A 19,185-nucleotide genomic window follows, 5' to 3' on the forward strand; every position below is an offset into this window, starting at 1 on the left:
ATCATTGGGTGCATCTAACACAGTGATATTTACAAACAAAATCTAAACCTCCACCCAGTCATCAGTAAGAATCTATCAGAGCTACCTTTACAGCCCAAACCCATCCTTTCCTCTAGATAAAACCTACCCCTCTAACCAGACATTTACTTATTCGGCTAGTGTAACCACCGCTTAACAGAGCAAAATTTACAGCCAAAACCTACCCCTCGGACCAGACAGTTACTCTATCAGTTGAACAAAGTGATGAAAATCCACCCTTTACCCGAAATGTTTAATATTCGGGATAAAGTTTACCATAATACTGTTACCAAGAATGAGCGTGTACTTCCAACATAGTTGATATCTTGGGTTTTTGTGGTTTTATCTATTGGGGTTGTAGTACAGTCCTCCTGCACTTGGTAAGGTAGCCCAAAATACCGTATGTCTGAAATATCATGCACACATGATGCAAATACTTAATTTTCTGATGAAGTATGCTCCGAGGAGTGGGGGTGGGGGGTTTATAATTTTAAAAAGTTCAACATTCACACTTTTTTCTTTCTATTTATGGTTTAATGTACAAAATACAAACACTTGACTTCTTGTAATAATTTTTAATGCTTTAACATTTTTAAAAGATAGGGATTTAGATTGTCCTCTGTTTCCCAGGAATCAGAGGAAGGAGGGAAACCGTATTTCCCTCTTATCCTTCTTCTCTTTATAACTTTCTCTACTTCATATTCTGAAAAGTATAATTTTAATATTCTGTTTATTTCAATAAAAAATTCAATTTGTTTTGTACAGACAACTAAAATCACCCGAAAGTCAGGTTGTGACGTAGGTGTAATAAGCATGGCGGTAATTCAAGACACCAAATATAAATGAAAAAACTTTAAAAACTGTAGCCTCTATACAATTCCCAAGGTTTTCGGAAATATAAACAAATCTTACCAGTAGCCATAGCTTCGTCTCGTTCTGGGATTATTAGTGACTGGTCTTTAGCGCTTTCTTGCTCCTTGAAAAAAAAATAAAACAAAGTGGAATATAATAAGATAATAATTGCTTTGTAACAGAAAGTTAAAGAACAAGGAAAGTCGACGGGACTTGCCCTTTCATTGTCCCAATTAATGACCTCAAATATTACAAAAAATTGTTTTAAAAATTGAACTGTAACCTCTAGGTTCGATTCTGCCCCTCCCTAACCTTTATGTATATTTCACACCAAATATGAAAAAAACCCCTTTAAATACTGTAACCGCTATAAAAATCCCAAGGTTTTCGGAAATATAAACAAACCTTACCAGTAGTCATAGCTTCGTCTCTTTCTGGTATTATTAGTGACTGTTCTTTAGCGCTTTCTTGCTCCTTGAAAAAAAAAATAAAACAAAGTTGAAGATAATTTATTAATACTTATGGTAGTTAACAAATGAATAATCATGCTTTTGATTTGTAAGAGAAAGTTCAAGAACAGAGAAAATCGACAGGGTTAATCATTTCATTGTCCAAATGAATGACATCAAATATGAAGAAAGAACTTTTAAAAACTGTAGCGTCTTGGTTCAACATTGGCCCCCTAACTTTTACGTATAATTGTGAAATATGCACGATTATCGTGGACCCTCCAGAGGCCAAATGTATTGGTCCGATTCAGATGAAACGGATGTATTGAGAACAGGGCAATGACATAATTTATGACATCAAATATAAAAGAAAACCCTTTAAAAACTGTACAGATCTTTGGGTCAAAACATACATTCAAAGATTCATTATAAAATCGTATAAAACTTGTGACTTCTTAAGGGTCCACGACCTTGGTATTACATACTTTTACACTATTTGCGTACAAGGAGTGGCCATTTTGTTGGGCGGTTTCGGTCGGACTTTCACGAAATTCGAATTCAATCATCATTAAGGTGTCACGGTGATATATTTAAACGTTTTTTTTTAATCCAGGAAGTTACTAACCGATATGCGCAAATATCGAAGGGATCCAACATCTTTGTGATATAAACATGGATTTAGAGCGTCATCAAAATGCAATGAGAAGCGACCATTTTGTCAACCAGTTTCGGTCTGATTTTCACGCAATTCAATCCCAATCATTTTTCGTACAATCGGGGGCCATAATCCTGGAAGTTTCGTTCCAATGGTGTGGACCCTTCCGAGGTCAGATGTAATTAATCGAATATAATGAATGAATATATTGAAATTTTCAGTCAAATTACTTTATTGATATTCTGAGCGAAGTTATGACTCTTTCAACTTTTGACCAGGAAACTCCGCACCGTCCATATTCTCGATTATCAAGTACCATTGCCAATATAATAAACACTGCCTCGATTGTCAAGTATCATTACCATTATACTAAACGCGCTCTAGATTGTCAAGTACCATTGTCAATATAATAAACGCTGCCTCGATTGTAAAGGACCATTGCCAATATAATAAACGCCGCCTTGATTGCTATTTCCGTGAGTGACATCATACATGCCCGGAAAATATTAGCGTTTAACAAACACATGGCTGGCATTATTTAATCCATTCAATATCTAAGCTATCTGATCCTCCAGAAAGTCGGTTATGTGCTTACCATGTGAATAAAAGTAATAATTCATATAACTTTTTAAGCCATAAAAAAATCCCGCAATAGACAAATATAGCTCTGTTAATCTCTTATCATCAGAATACTATAACTTTCTAAATATGAACATGCACCAATCGGGCTAATGAAGACGACCCTTATAGGTTTTTTTTGTTTTTTTGTCCCCCGCCTTTCGAAGAAAGCAGGGGACTATTAAAATGGGTTCGTCCGTCTGTCTGTCCGTCTGTCTGTCTGTCCGTCACACTTTTTGGGACACAATAACTCTCTTCCTAATTGAGCTAGAATGTTCAAACTTGGTGTATGTGTTTATTAGGTCAATGCCTTGATGGAGTTCGAAGATGAGCATTTTCCGCTTAGGGTAAGCAGAGATAAGCAATTTGATTGGTTGATGCTTTGGGACACGATAACTCTCTTCCTAATTGGGCTAGAATGTTCAAACTTGGTGTATGTGTTGATTAGGTCAGTGCCTTGATGGAGTTCGAAGATGAGCATTTTCCGCTTAGGGTAAGCAGAGATAAGCAATTTGATTGGTTGATGCTTTGGGACACGATAACTTTTAATTGAGCTAGACTGTTCAAACTTGGTGTATGTGTTTATTAGGTCAATGCCTTGATGGAGTTCGAAGATGAGCATTTTCCGCTTAGGGTAAGCAGAGATAAGCAATTTGATTGGTTGATACTTTGGGGCACGATAACTCTCTTCCTAATTGAGCTAGAATGTTCAAACTTGGTGTATGTGTTGATTAGGTCAATGCCTTGATGGAGATTTATTATATGAATACCTTAACTAAGTTCGATAATGAACATTTTTTGCTGAGGGTAAGCAGAGTGATAAGCAATTTGATTGGTAGAAACTTTGGAACACAATAACTCTCCTTCTAATTGAGGTAGAATGTTCAAACTTGGCATAGGTGTCTATTAGGTGAATGTTTAAACTTGATGTATATGTAGATGTTCATTAGGTGAATGTCTTGACTGAGTTCAATAATTAACATTTCGAGCTGAAGCTAAGCAGAGCTAATCGATTTCATTTGTCGATGGTTTGGGACAAGATAATCTTGATTCTATCTGATAGAGAGTGATGAAACTTAGTGAAAAAAATAAATGTGCGATTAATTAATATGTGTCATCTATTTATTTTGCAATTTCGGCGGGGGACATCAGCCTCACTGTTGGCTTGTTTTTTAAAATTTAAATTGAATATACCTTTAGTCATTCTTTTTGATCGGTTTCCACCGAATTGCTCCTGAATATTGCTGGTTCTCCGATCTTTTTAACATCTAAAAAAAAAAGAATAAAATAAATTTGTAACATTTTTTTTTTTTTTTTTTTTTGGTCATATATGTAATTATTCAGAGTACTAGAAATAATGGCTAAATATGTTTTAAAGAGTAATCTCTTTCCATGGAAATATAATAATTATTCATCTGAAATTTGACATATTAGAAACTGAGACAACTAATTACCTGAAAATTAAGATTAAATACTTAAAACAGAATGCTTCTCAATGTTTCAACACAACAGTAGGTGGATTGTATTCATTTGATTATTAATGATTCATATGTCGGGAGAGACAGCTAAAGTAAAGCCTGTGTGGCGTGCTGATTGATAAAAAAAGGGAGGTAGGGGGGGCAAATGTAATTTGAATTAACCATAGAGCATATTTACCTGACAATTTTAATCTCATCCACCCCCATTATCTGTTTGAGTTTCTTTGCACCATACTGGGAGGGTGGATGTAACATCCTTATTCGCTGGCAGTCCACTGATAGTACCATCTTGAATATTCTTGTAGGTCATAAACGACCCTTCCTTGCCGATTGCTTTAGCTTTAATAAATTAAAGATACAAGGTGATTCATTTTCCCACTCTTTATTGGAGATACATTATTATGACGTTTGTAGATAATTATGATAAGTTAAGGGGCTACCCTCAATTTATGGTGGAATTGATGAGAAATTAAAAAATAAATAAATTAATAAAAAAAAAAAGTACAATTGTGTATCATCTGATATGTAGATGAAATAATAATTCATGATGTCTTACTATGAGAACAAGTGGTTTAATGTATAAGCCAAACAAGATCAGTCCGAGGACATGATTTGGTTACCTAACCATGCTCAAACATGATTTGGTTATCTTCCATGTTCTTCCCTACACAAACCAGATCGACTCCTATGTCGGATAAGTCAGTAATCTGAAGATAAACAGAATATAGTTTATCATCGATTTTCCACTGGTATGATATGTTTTAAAGATATGCTTTTTATTTATCAATAGAAATTAGAAATATCATACTGCAGCGTGGCGCATTGGCATTTTTGCACGTTTAGAACCTTGTAATAGACAAGAGACAAATAAATTAAGACCCATACCTACTGCAACATATCATGTATAAACGCACATGAGTATATAATTTTTAACTATTTTTAAACAACAACAACAAGTGGTTTTCATGCTAGAGAAAGTTATCTGTAAAACAAACATTAAAATGAAACAATCTAAACGTACAAATTCCAATGATTTATACATGGGCGAAGAGGCCGATATGTTCCATCTCCTGGCATAAATATTCCTAGCTGTATAAAAGCAACTTTCATAACGTTAAAAATACTCAGAAAGGCCTGCAGAATCAAAAAGATATATCCTGGATCCGGTCTGTAATCGCCTATATCGTGCTTTGGTTTGTCTTTTTTAAAAAAAAAACCCCACAAATCACGAAGAACTTATATTGTGAACATAAGCGTTCATAAGTTTGACCTTAAACGCGTAGCCTATGGCGATGTAGCTACGCGATTTACGATCGAAGAAAAGGTCAAATATCCGCCAATAACCTGACTACATGAAATGTTGGCGTAAAATACAGAGAGAGGTTTAAACTGTTTATAAAAATTAAACCTACTTTAATTTCTAACATGCTTAAAGTTATGAATATTCACAGAAGGTCAAGATTGTCACCTTTGTTTTCGTGTACATACAGATGCCACAAGAGTCGGTTACTTTTCTGTGATACTTTCTTCCGCTGACCTTTTTCTGTCAGTTTCCAATCCAGATCTGAAAAATATATATAAGAAACATTATACGACTGATACGTTGTTTTTCTAATCAAATTAACCATTGAAAAGAATCTCTTATCTAATTTATTATACTCTCTGACAAATTCATGTTAGTTAAAAAAAATTGTTAGAAAAAAAAATAATAAAAAATTTATAATAATAATTGTAATAATATTGCTAGGATTTTTGCTCTTGAAATAAGATGGCTTTATATTTCATTAATTAATATTATATCTTTGGCAAGTTAGTAATTTCAAACATATTCACATATATAGTGTGCACTAAATCAACTTAGTCTGTAATTGACATATTGTTATATAAAAAAGAGTTATTTAACCATAACATGTCTCTATAAAATACCCCGAGATTACACGTGAGTGGAATTATTCTAATTGCATCATTTAGCTTAAAGTAACCAATCATATCGTTAATTGCATAGGTTCAGGGCCATGAACAGGCTTTCTGTGCGTGCTATGCAGGAATCTTATAAAACAAATCATAGTAAAGTTTTAAGTCAGACTTGCATTAGATTCCAGAGATCGAGGGTACATCTGAGTTCCTAGACAGCCGAGAGGCTGGATAGGGTGGAGAAGTGGTTTTAGCTATATAGTATTGTAATTTGTGCTATGTTTGTATACCTGTATTCAGTTATATGCTATATAAAATGTAGAAGCGAACTATGCATTATTATTCCTGGTAAGACAAACGTCTTAAGAAACTGGAAGAAGTAAATACACAACGTGAAGCAGAAGTAAAGACAGCAAGAGACAAATTCTAGACGATCACAAGGCTACAGAAATATGTAGTAAGAAAAGATGCATGGGTTCTATGTAGGATGTGGCGACCGGTTTGACAATGTCCGCTCTCCACGTCAGACAGAAAGACTCATGGTGCTACATAATAGCCTATTGTGTTGCCAGTTAATGAAGGTGTGTTTATCAGCCTTTTTAAGAGAGAAAAGGGACATCGCGCGCACAAGTCAAGGGAATGATAACTCCAACCCAGGAATACATGTGCAAATACTATAAATCGGCATGTTAATATTGCAAGTTTAATAAGGACAAACTCCCTAGAGATGTTTAATTCGACAAATCAATAATCGTTAGTAAAACTAACAGTTTTTCAGGATATTTAAAGAACTTACCAATATAGTTTGGAAGGGAAGTCCCGTCGGATAGTTGCCTCATGATGTAGGTGGCTGTGGGCCTTGGCCCTGGTTGCAATACCCTTGTTATAAAACTCTTTCAATATTGATGTTATCTAAAAAGGAAAAAAAATGAAGACAATACATTAATGACACTGTCAGAAAACACTGTAGGACTAGGAGATGTGTAATAAACTTATAAAGCTTAAATCAAGGAATCGGAAGTATTTACATCCGTGAACCATACTCCTGGTTTTGTTTTTAAAGAAACTCTCGAAGTATTTAATTTTGCAGGGACTCGTTTGAAAGAAAACTATATCTTATATTATTAAACATACATTATGCAAGAGCTAAATCTGCCTATTGCACTGAATTGCAGGTATTTCTTTAGGCCCGAAATGTTATCTAAATTATTGATTATACAATAATTAACCTATCCAGACCATAATCAACTCTAGATGGCATCGCTAGCCTGCGATCTTCACGATTTAACGATTAAATGGATAATTGAGACTATGCTGTTTATCGTACTGACTTTAGTAATGATGATAGAGGCTAGGCGGAAATTTCAAACGCTTAGTTCTCGGTTCATAACTTCATAGTGGATCAATTTAAATGAAATTTTCAGCAAATTGCCTTTACATTATCTAGTTTTTAACTATTATAGTGAGAACTGCCAACTCGTTATCGAATCTTCCATCATAATGTATCTTTAAATATTAATTTCAAAACCAGTGACAGTGAGCTGTTGTGTTGAACTGTGAAATGAGAACGTTAAAGAACTTAAAGTGGTAGCCTACCATGTCCGTCCCCTTTTAATTTAAAATTATCTATAATCTAATCGAATTTGACAGTATTAATAATATTAATAGGGACTAAGAGGGGGGGGGGGTCAAGGGAGGCCATAAAGGCATAATATCTTCGTTTCGTAGTGAGACCGATATTAGAGAGGTTCCGCAACCAGTACGAAGTACGAAGTCCGAACTACGAAAACGGCTCCGTACTTCGTACTTCGTTTGTGGCAGATTTCCGTTTCCGCCAAAATGCGAAGTCCGAAGTACGATGTTTAGTTCACGGCTGTTCACTTGAAACAAGGAATAACACTGTTCAGTTTGGTTAAATAAAAAATATCAAATCAAATCAAATTTTAGTCCTCAAGAAGATAATTGCAATTTCTTTTACTTTTTATCAAATTCGAGATGATTCGATCTCATCGCCGACTGTCCAGAAAAAAAACAAATGTCACAGCCCGACAATAATTTGCACAAAATCAGAACAATTGCCGATCACTTTGACGCTGATCAACCTTCTACTAAAGTGTAAATGTCCAATCTTTCTATAAAACCGCAAAAATACGAATTTCATCCACAAATCAGCGAGAAAATCACGATGTCGTACTTCGTTTTTTAACCACGACCTTTTCCCGATTTCTTCGTAGAAATTGGACGAACCGAACGCCGCTTATATCAAGACATCACACGAAGTGATGACGTCAGCACATAAACACTTCGTAGTTCGTAGTTCGTACTGCCTGCGGAACCTCACTATTGCCGCTTCTGTAGAGCAAATACTCACGAATAGGCCTATGGAACGTCGGGTGTAAATAGCCTATCAAGGCCACCTGGAGATTTTGTCATGGTCATGAGATATAAACACTACAGGCCTAGAGAGAACGTGATTTAATTTGTTGCTGGGGAATGTGGGTTAGGGTTAAGTCTTTTTTTCTAGTTCAAGGTCAGTTTTAAACTCAAAACGAGGTACGAGGGCGTACTCGATACCACCCTTGGATCGACTACCGGCGCGGCAGTCTTGTCGAATTGATAAAATAAAAACCCGGCGCAATATTTTAAAAATGTAATACGCATGCATAATCTGCTAATTCTCAGTAGGCCTAAATTCATTATTGCTCTACATCGTGGTAAAGTTCTTAAATTTTAGGAACTGGGCCTGGCCCTTGTCAGCCAGTCACAACCATATATATATGATATAGAAAAAAACGCATTATATAATATAAGCATAGGCCTTGGCAATTGCAATAGGCATAGGAATCAAACAGACTAGGCCTAAGTACACAAGGTCTAGCCGATTTATAATCTAGGATTTGAGGCCAAAGAAGGCAAGGGGCTAGGCTAAATCTAGAAATAAAACCTAGGCTAGCCTAGTTAAAAATGAAAATAAAGGCCTACCGTAGTTTTAAGTTTAGGAGGCTCGAGTTACGACCTAGCCAAGTCTATTCCATTCTATTTTAGAATCTGGACCCGTGCAAAGTATTTAGAATCTTACCTCTGACTGTGGCAGTGTAGCCGTAGGGGTAGAAGAAATCTGTTTTGTCCTCGACATCGTAAAGCCTAGTAACAGTAAATTCGTACCGGTACAGTTCTTCTAGAATCTAATTTTGGTCCAAGATGTCGTATAGCGCCTAAAACTACCACCCTACGTCATTAGACTCTGAAGACGTAGACACGAAATCTTATTGGCTAATGTGTATGAACATAAGGCTATGGTATTATCACACCCTACTCAATCGACCAACCTCAATAATATATATTATTATATTATAATATACCCCCTGTTCAACCGGGTGGAACTGAATCATATAGGGTGTATCAGTTGCATCGGGTGATAATACTGGAAATAGAAAAGAGAATATTATTCATTGTCAATTAAGAAATAAAGCTATACCGTAAGTAACTTAAATAATCACTTATTCCACCATTTTCTGAGCGAAACAAAAGTGTGCCCTAACTGTAATTCAAGACGAAGATAATTACCATTACTTTTTCATATGTCCAGCCTACTCTGCCACAAGAACATTTCTCCAAAATAATATACACTAGCTTAAACTAAATGTTACAATGGGTCTTATTTTATATGGCAACACCGATCTTTCAGATGATACCAATTCTAACATATTTGTAATAGTGCCAAAATTTATAAAAGATAGCAAGCGGTTTTGAAGTTTTAATTATTAAAACTATGTCTACATTATGTAATACTTTTCTATTTTCATAACCTTAAATGTAATTATAATGTATATCTAAACATTGCACTCCAAGAAATGTATATATGTTTGTAACTCACTACCTATACATATGTCCGCCATTGTTTACTGTAAACATAACATTAAACTATTTTATATGTTTGGAGAGAACTTATATAGGCCTTTGCCTGTTGTTCAATCCATTTCAGTTTATTGGATAAAATATTGTTTAAACTAAATCGCTATTATTTTGGGCCTAGAAATTGGCACAAATGGGTCGCAACACATATAATAATGTAATATGAATTTATATAAATTGTTTTACATTCAATCGTTTCTGTTTTACTGTGAATTGTCATCAGTTATGTTCGGCGAAATACACCAGAAGTCTCAACCGAAAGACAGTTTCTAGCGTCATGGTTATTCCAGTCAACACCGATAGTATATATTGCGCATGCTATCCAAATAAGAATATGGCATCATCGTTTGACATGACTTGTGGAATATGTCTAGCCCCATTCTTTGAACACCTTGTTACAAATGGCGCTGAAACGCATTATGGTACACGATTCGTGTACCAATGGTAAAATGTTTATTTTGTCTTAAATATTGGATATCAGAAGCCCATCTTTTCCAGGTAAGACCACAACACCAATGCTGATTTAAATTGCAAAAACAAATCGTGTTTTCAATGTCGAAGATTTTGGATGATATTGAGTTACAGACTTAGCTACTTTATTATATTGGCAGAGATATCCTTTCATAGACATGTTACTTGGAAACGATTTTTTTTTTATCAAAAATTTGAATTCTCGAACACCCAGACTATGTAGAGCACTGGCGTCATATAAATAGACCCTTTCCACGCGGCCCCTGTTATATAACTCTACTAGCAGGATACCCGGCTTTGCTCGGGGGTCATAACTCCGAAACCGGAAGTGGTAGACTAACGCCACCTGGCCTATGTTACTCCCCGGTCCGAGCTACCCGTATACCCCAAATTTCAGACTCGGGGCAGACCTAGTGTAGCCGCCAACCCCGAACAGACAGACATACAAACGACAGTCACAAATATATATATAATAATAGTATATATTATAGAAGATAGATGGGGAGGGGGAGGGGTCTATTTATATGACGCCAGTGATGGTCACCACAGTAAATCGCTTCGAACCAGAAGAAAGAATGCCTAAGCTTATAACTAAATATGTAAGTAAACTGCCAACTGCTATACGGTCAAGCAAGAAGCTAAATTACACACTAAATATTGATAAATGTTTGAAGAAAAAACTGGATGCCGCCTTCAGAGACTCGATGACATTAAAGCAAACTGGGGGAGGGATACGCATTATTTGGAACAGCGGCTACTACGAGGAATTTCGTCGAGTGACTAATTTATACTATGCAAGTCTGGAACAACGAGAGCTTTTAAAAGTAGACATCTCCAACCGAGTAGACAAACAGAATAGTTGCAGTTATACAGTTACGACTATTATCTCGCTTGAGAGTAAGAGACTATACAAATATGTTATCAATTACTACAATACCACGTCCACTGTCCTTGTGAATGGCTCCGGAGAATCCATTTTTTTAACCGACCACTTTCCCGAAATCGTTGACCTCATTAGTAATGAAAAAGCTGAAGATTTAAGTAATATTGTAAAAGAGTCAGTGCATCACAGCTTCAACCTGGGCCATAAAATTGACCAATCTGAAAGTTTCCCAGGCAGTCTATATGAAAACCAAGATTTACACCCGATCTCTCTGACACTAATTCTACAACCTCCATACAGGAATCGAGTGTGCAGAATATTTCTTGGGAACTCCCTTCATCTACTGAAACGAATGATATAAATCAAGGTATCGGTACAATCAAACAGAAAAGAACAAGTCGTCTGCCTGTCCCGGAAAGATCCTCAAATATAAATAGATTGAACGAAAGAGGTACATATATACGGAGCCCGGTAAGGGACGCAAAAAAAAAAAATATAATAATAATAACCGGCGCGCGCCGGATAATTTCCAATAAGAAATAGAATGAAATGGGGTTTAAAGTCCTACTGTTCTGCTCCTACTGGACTAATCAAGACGGGCATACGCCATATATAGTGCGTACTATGAGGAAAAGTTTGCCCGGGCAACGGTACTACGGCTTAACCCTTATATCGAATTCCAAATGCCAGGGGATCATTTACGTGCATGCCAATGTGGACACCAGACCTCGGTATTTCGTCCCATCCCAACTACTGTACGTTGACCGTAGGCTCGCTATCCAGGAAACCCCTTGTTCCATCACTGCTTTGGCCGAGGAAGTTCATCGGCATTTTCCAGCGTGGTTCCTCCTGCACCATTGATTGACAAGGAGGAACCACGCCGGAAAATTCCGAGGAATTTTCTCGGCCAACGCAGGGATGGAACACGGGACCACCTAGATAGCAGGCCAACGTCTTATTAACTGAACCACGTTTGGTAGCCAAATAAGGTCTGACATTGAATCAAGTGACGTGGTTTTGATTCCCGCCTTGTACGTGGCAAAAGGAGGGTCGGGTCGCCTGTTCAACCGTTTTCTTTCGGGTGTTCTGCTTTCCTCCTACTAGTAATTACCCCTTCGCACAACACAAGAGAATTATTAAAATAAAATGTAAGCATATGTTAGCCCCGAAATTACCTAGTTTGTGTCGAGTAGACGTTAAACCCCACCTGTCTGTTGGTGGAAAATTCCAAAAAAATATCTGCCGCGCGCCGGATAAATAACTGGCGCGCGCCGGATAAATAACTAGCGCGCGCCGGATAATAACTGGCGCGCGCCGGATAATAACTAGGTTCTCGTCACTACACGCATGTCGCTAGGTCATTTCGGGACTAACATATGGTTTCATTTTTTTTTCAATAATTCGCTTGCGCGTAGGGGTCTTTATCAGTGGGAGGAAATCGGAGGACCCGAAGAAAACCCACGAGGTTGGACATGCGACCCTTCTCCTTGTCACGTCAACCGGGGATTCGAAACCACGTCAGTTGACTCAATGACAGGCTTTATGATACAGCACGTACGTGCTAACCATTCGCCTTTATGGTACAGGCTTTATGATTCAGGCTTTATGATACAGCACGCACGTGCTAACCATTCGCCCCCCCCCCCAATTTTCAGTTGTAGTTTGAGTTGAAAAGCAATGTTTTGAGTTTTGACTTCGTGAGAACAAACCGGATGAACTGGAGAAAACCTACATGTACAGCACAATTCCACCAACAGACAGGTGGGGTTTAACGTCTTCTCGACACAAACTAGGTCATTTCGGGACTAACATATCCTTCCATTTTATTTTAATAATTCTCCTGTGCGTAGGGGTGATTAGCAGTGGGAGGAAACCGGAACACCTGAAAGAAAACGGTTGAACAGGCGACCCGACACCCCCCCCCCTTTTGCCACGTACAAGGCGGGAAGCAAAACCACGTCACTTGATTCATTGTCAGACCTTATTTGGCTACCCAACCCTTTTTATTGGAAAGGGGTCCACGTGGTTCAGTTAATAAGACGTTGGCTCGCTATCTGGGGGTCCCGTGTTCCATCCCTGCGTTGGTCGAGAAAGTTCATCAGGATTTTCCGGCGTGGTTCCTCCTTGTCAATGATTGGTGCAGGAGGAACTGAAATCCCGATGAACTTTCTCGGCCAAAGCAGGGATGAAACAAGCGGCCTCTTGGATAGCGAGCCTACGGTCACCGTACAGATGTTGGGATGGTACGAAATACCGAGGTCCAGTGTACACATTGGCATGCACGTAAAAGATCCCTTGGCATTTGGAATTCGATATAAGAGTAGGCCGTAGTACCGCTGTCCGGGCAAAATTTCTCTCATAGCACGCACTATATGGCGTATGCCCGTCTTCATTAGTGCAGTCGGAGCAGAACAGTAGGACTTTAAACACCATTTCATTCTATTTCTTATTGGAAATTATCCGGCGCGCGCCAGTTATTTATCCGGCGCGCACCAGTTATTTATCCGGCGCGCGCCCGTTATTTATCCGGCGCGCGCCCGTTATTATCCGGCGCGCGCCGGTTATTATTATTATATTTTTTTTTGCGTCCCTTACCGGGCTCCATACATGTAACCGTCTAGCTACTCTTCAAACAAATTTAACCGCTCTTGAATCTACAGTGGCTGGCTTGAGAGTGGAATTAAATAAAATCACCTCTTGTCTCCATAACACCCAGGCCGAGAATATCTTACTGTGTGAAGTAATAAAAATTCTTGAAGAACTAAATTGTGATTTAAAGTTTGCTGTTGATGACATCAGAAGTGAAAATGCAACCTTAAAAGTTTCAAACATGGACCTCATGAATGATTTAACTCTGCTAAAAATGACCAAAGCACCAGAGCTTGAAATTGAACTCATGGAAAAGCCAAAGGTGAGCCCTACAAACGAATCAAAGATTACTGCTAAACCTGTGAGCCCTACTAACGAATCAAAGATTACTGCTAAACCTGTCCCAATCGAACGCCATGAGCGGATAAAACCTTTAGATAAACACAAGAACATAGTGATTGGCTCGTCTATCTTGCAAGACATAAAACCAAGGAGGCTTGATCATAGTGGTGACACAGCAGTACGTACTATTAGTGGTGGAAAAATAGGAGATACATACAAATTCCTTGAAAAATGCCAAGTATCAGAAGAAACTCATCAAATTGCTTTCCTGATTGGATCAAATAATGCTTCTCCGCACACTGATTTCAATGATTGTAAAAATTCATACCTCAATCTTATCAAACTTGCAAGACACAAATTCCCAAAAGCAAATGTGAATTTTCTTCAGCTCTTACCAAGACCGAACAGAAGAAATAGAGACATTAATAAGCCTATTCACACCCTAAATAATGTGCTACAGGAAGTGTGTGCTGTTACTAAAAGCAAATTTATTAGGACTTCAACCAGCTTCTCTCACCATAATGATAAGAATAAAATCAAGCATCATCTTTATCGCAACGAGGCTCACCTTAACGTTAAAGGCTCTGGCAGACTGACTTCAATCCTCAAAGGGGCCCTCAACCTATACCAGGGGACAACCGTAAACTCCCTGAAATCTGATGAAAGCACACTGGCAACTTCATATTCGACTTCAGCTCAACATCATTTACCACTACCAGACGCCAGATTTCCACCACCACCTCGTGTACATACATCAAGATCATTTTCAATGAACATTAACAAAAGTAGCATATGGCCTCCAATCTCCAGGAACTAAGCCTCTCGTATAATTACATGTACATAACATATAGTGCTAAGTACAATACATCATGTATACGTATATTACATGTACATAACATATAGTGCTAAGTACAATACATCATATATACATACTATTAGTGCTGATCAGTACCATTGGCATTGATACTAACTACAGAAATAGTTTCTTTAGTTTCATGTTATGTTTCTAAGTTGTCTATATCGCAGTATATATAGTGCTCCAGATTATTTTATACACGTGTGCTAAATTCATAGGATGTGTTTAAAGTGCTATGCTTTCCTACCAAAAAGTGTGAGTTACACTACATGTAGTTCCCTGTGTGCTAATTCCTACATCGTAGCTTGTGTTTAAAGTGCTACAGACTTAGATATAGTTTCTTAAAAGCCATTAATAGCATCTTCCTTGTGTGTGGTTCATGAAAAGTCTTTCATGTAAACATATTGAGATCGTATATTTATAAGTATATCATGAAGAATATTCTTTAAAAGTGTTGTCAACATTGTAAACTTTATGGTATGTCATTCTATTTGACATTGATAGACCACATAGGATTAAGCTGAACTGCACACTCCATGGATGCTCACATTCTTCTACCCTTTCCTTGATTGAAAATATGTGTATGACACTTTACTACTTTAGTTGCATGCACAAAATCTGTTTGTATTTGTGATTGATTTACAGGTATATTTATCAATTTCGTTTTATTAAGTCGATAGTAATTGATTGTCGTGTAAATAAGCTTTTTTTTTAGTGTAAACAAGCATTTTTCTTGCTACTTACATTTATTGCGTGCAAATATTCGTATTTGTGATTGTTTTTATAGGTACACCGTACACGTATGTGTACATGCATTCATTTATGTGTAGTTTTCATCTCACCTTGGGTAATACGTAATTGATTCTCGTGTAAAACCGGCACTTACTTATTTTCCCTATATTTATTTTTTTTTTTTTTAATTATTCTTTCTTTTTTTTAATTCTTTTTTTCTTATTTTTTTTTTCAAAAATAAGTAAATAATTATATAAAAAAAAAATTAAATCCTCGATGTATAACTTCTTAACTCAGAGAGGCCTACGCTTCTGTCACCTAAATGTATGTCATTTATATAACAAATTAGATGAACTAAAGCTGTTAATTGAAAACTATGATATAGTAGGTTTTTCAGAAACACATTATTTTCCAAAAGTATTCAAAAAGGCGAAGGTGTTGCCGGTTCATAAAAATGGACCGAAAACTGATCCAGATAATTATCGGCCAATATCAATACTTCCAACAATTTCAAAAATACTTGAAAGACATATTCATCGTAATCTTTACAGTTATCTGAATAAACATAATCTGATAAATACCTATCAATCCGGCTTCAGAAATAAATACTCTTGTTTGACTGCCCTTACCAATATGACTGAAAACTTTTATGAAGCCCTTAATAAAAATAATCTTATTGGTGTAATATTTTTCGATTTTAGAAAGGCTTTTGATCTAGTTAACCACAATATTCTCTTAGCTAAATGTAATTTGTACCAACTTTCAATCAACACTATTAATTTCATTAGTTCTTATTTATATCAACGGTGCCAGAGTACAATTGCTAATGGACAAACATCTACTTTTCAGCCCGTTATACATGGAATCCCACAGGGATCCATTCTAGGGCCTTTAGTGTTGAACATTTTTATAAATGATCTCCCCCTCCACCTGAAGGCCTCCTGTGACCTATTTGCCGATGACACTACGGTTTACACTGCCGCAAATAACATGTCTGACCTTCAATTTAAATTACAACTAGATACCGATTTCCTACTCAAATGGTGCCAAATTAACCTTATGCTTGTAAATGAACAAAAAACTAAATGTATGGTAATTACTACTAAACGGAAAAGAAAACATATTCAGCCTAACCTGTCAATAATTATCAATAATTCTATTACAGAAAATGTCTCAAACTTCAAACTACTAGGCGTAATCGTTGATAACCATCTATAACATAGTTTGAGTTAATAGAAATAAAACATGATCTGGATGCAACATTTTATTCTAGCATACTAGATATACTATAAAGTCGTACCTGGTCAGCCGCCAAAGCTGGTCTGATTTACATGAAAAACCAAAGCCAATTTATACTAAATTCACTTTGATAACACGGGTAATTAATAATATGGAACAAAAGGACTTATGTAAAGACTACATAATTAAATCATTTGTCATTGATAGATTATCTCTCTATAAGCATAAATATGGCAGGCTTCAGAACAATTGATGTGTGACAGCTAACGCTAGTAAACGTCATTAGTGATCAGTGGATTATCTAACTTGACCATTATACATATGGCAGCATCTGGTTCTTTATTAAATGAACAATAGTGTGGTCAATTAAAGAACAGTGGAGAGTTTATTACACATGCGGTCATAGGATAATTATAATCTTTTACCTTTCACTGTCTCTCACACTATGTAACACATCTTCAGTGGAATGAGCATGTTAAATATGTTTCAAAAATCATTAACCAAAAATTGTTTCAACTTCGCAAATTAAAACAACTTCTACCTATCAAATTTCGGTCTATGTTTTATAAGTCAAATATTCAACCCTATTTTGATTACTGTTCACCTATATGGGACAGCTCTGATAAACATTTTTCAGACTTACTTCAACGGGTGGTACTTTTTACCGCCGACCACCGCCGACTACCGCCGACCAATACTTTTACCGCCGACCGTCGTGAAATTACCGCCGACCAAATACTTTTTACCGCCGACCGCATTGTAATGACTTTCGATCGTAACATAATTACCGCCGACCAAATACTTGTTACCGTCGACCAAATGCTTAATGATTCCTTGTTACCGCCGACTATATAAAATTAATTAAATTATTAGTGACAAATAAATAGATTTGGTTAAATACACAGAGTTTGATAAAAATATAGATTTTATTATATATAAATATGGTCGACAACCCTAACCCTCGCACTAATAAAAGATAGGCCTAAAATGTTATTTATTTATAACCAGTAGCTGAAACAATCTTGATATATTTGCCCTTCAATATCTAAATTGTAGTTTTGTCCTTCCATATTCTTTAAAATATATATGAATGTTTTTCGACAGTTGTACGTGATTGCACCTTCAATAAAAAATAACATTCTTGTTGTATTCTTTTTTAAAAAAAAAAAAAACAACCGTAAAATAGTCGGCGGTAACAAGGAATCATTCCTCCTACTGCTAAAGACCCCTACGCGCAAGCGAATTATTGAAATAAAATTAAACCATATGTTAGTCCCGAAATGACCTAGTTTGTGTCGAGCGGACGTTAAACCCCATTTCTCTCTCTCTCTCCTGGCTTAAAACCTGTGAATATTCTCCGACGTCATTTCGAACACTGATTACAAAAACCAGAAATGAAATTGGGTTTAACGTCCTACTTTTCTGCACAAACCGGGATAATGAAGACAGGTAATACGCCATGCAGGGACAATTGTCAAGGCATCGGGGTTGCCGAATACTCTTCATCGATTTTCATCTGTCAGGGGTTCTTTTACGTACACGTCAACGAGTACACGGACGGACTTCAGTTTTTCGTCCCTTCCGAACAACAAGATGCCTTTCCGTGCAAGCTCAAGGCCTTCCGACCTGGCCAACACTGAACCACTGCGGAACCACCTATAGTTACCTATAGTATTTTTTACACAAGCAATTGTCCTTTTTTTTTTTATAAATTCGGCAAATATACCCCCAACATGGCTAGAACTCTTTGATTTGCGTAAAAACTGAAAGTGTCGATTTAATTAAATTTGTATTGTCGATTTGTTTTAAGTGGATATCTGTCAACATTTAAACTTTTAAGTCCACGGATTAGAGCCGATGTTGAATTATGAAGGTTTTTTTTGTTCGACAGTCGACAGAGTAAAGCGAATCTAGAATTAGTAGGTGAATCATTAAGCATTTGGTCGGCGGTAAAAAGTATTTGGTCGGCGGTAATTACACGACGGTCGGTGGTAAAAAGCATTTGGTCGGCGGTAGACGGCGGTGGTCGGCGGTAAAAAGTACCACCGTACTTCAACTCCAGCAAAATTCAGCTCTTAAACTTATTCTTGATGTTCGACAAACTGCCGAAATTTCTGATGCAGCCAATAATGACAATATCAATGTTTTGAATGTGGAAAACAGGCAACTATTAA

General features: G+C 36.8%; 1 long non-coding RNA gene across 2 annotated transcripts; it reads right to left on the reverse strand.

Annotated features, from left to right (window-relative positions):
• Nucleotides 1–585: 585 nt before the first annotated feature.
• LOC126820686 (uncharacterized) lies at nucleotides 586–11,679 on the reverse strand. 2 transcript variants are annotated; one of them, XR_007680073.1, is made up of 9 exons: nucleotides 9,064–11,679; nucleotides 6,781–6,896; nucleotides 5,539–5,634; nucleotides 4,627–4,777; nucleotides 4,249–4,409; nucleotides 3,787–3,860; nucleotides 1,281–1,344; nucleotides 931–994; nucleotides 586–721 (listed from the first exon to the last, which is right to left on the reverse strand). It is a non-coding gene; the product is annotated as an uncharacterized LOC126820686 (long non-coding RNA). The 2 variants fall into 2 exon arrangements; XR_007680072.1 differs by having other exon boundaries at nucleotides 6,781–11,679.
• Nucleotides 11,680–19,185: the final 7,506 nt, after the last annotated feature.

This window comes from Patella vulgata, chromosome 5 (genome assembly GCF_932274485.2).
Source record: "Patella vulgata chromosome 5, xgPatVulg1.2, whole genome shotgun sequence".
Taxonomy (NCBI): Eukaryota; Metazoa; Mollusca; class Gastropoda; family Patellidae; genus Patella; species Patella vulgata.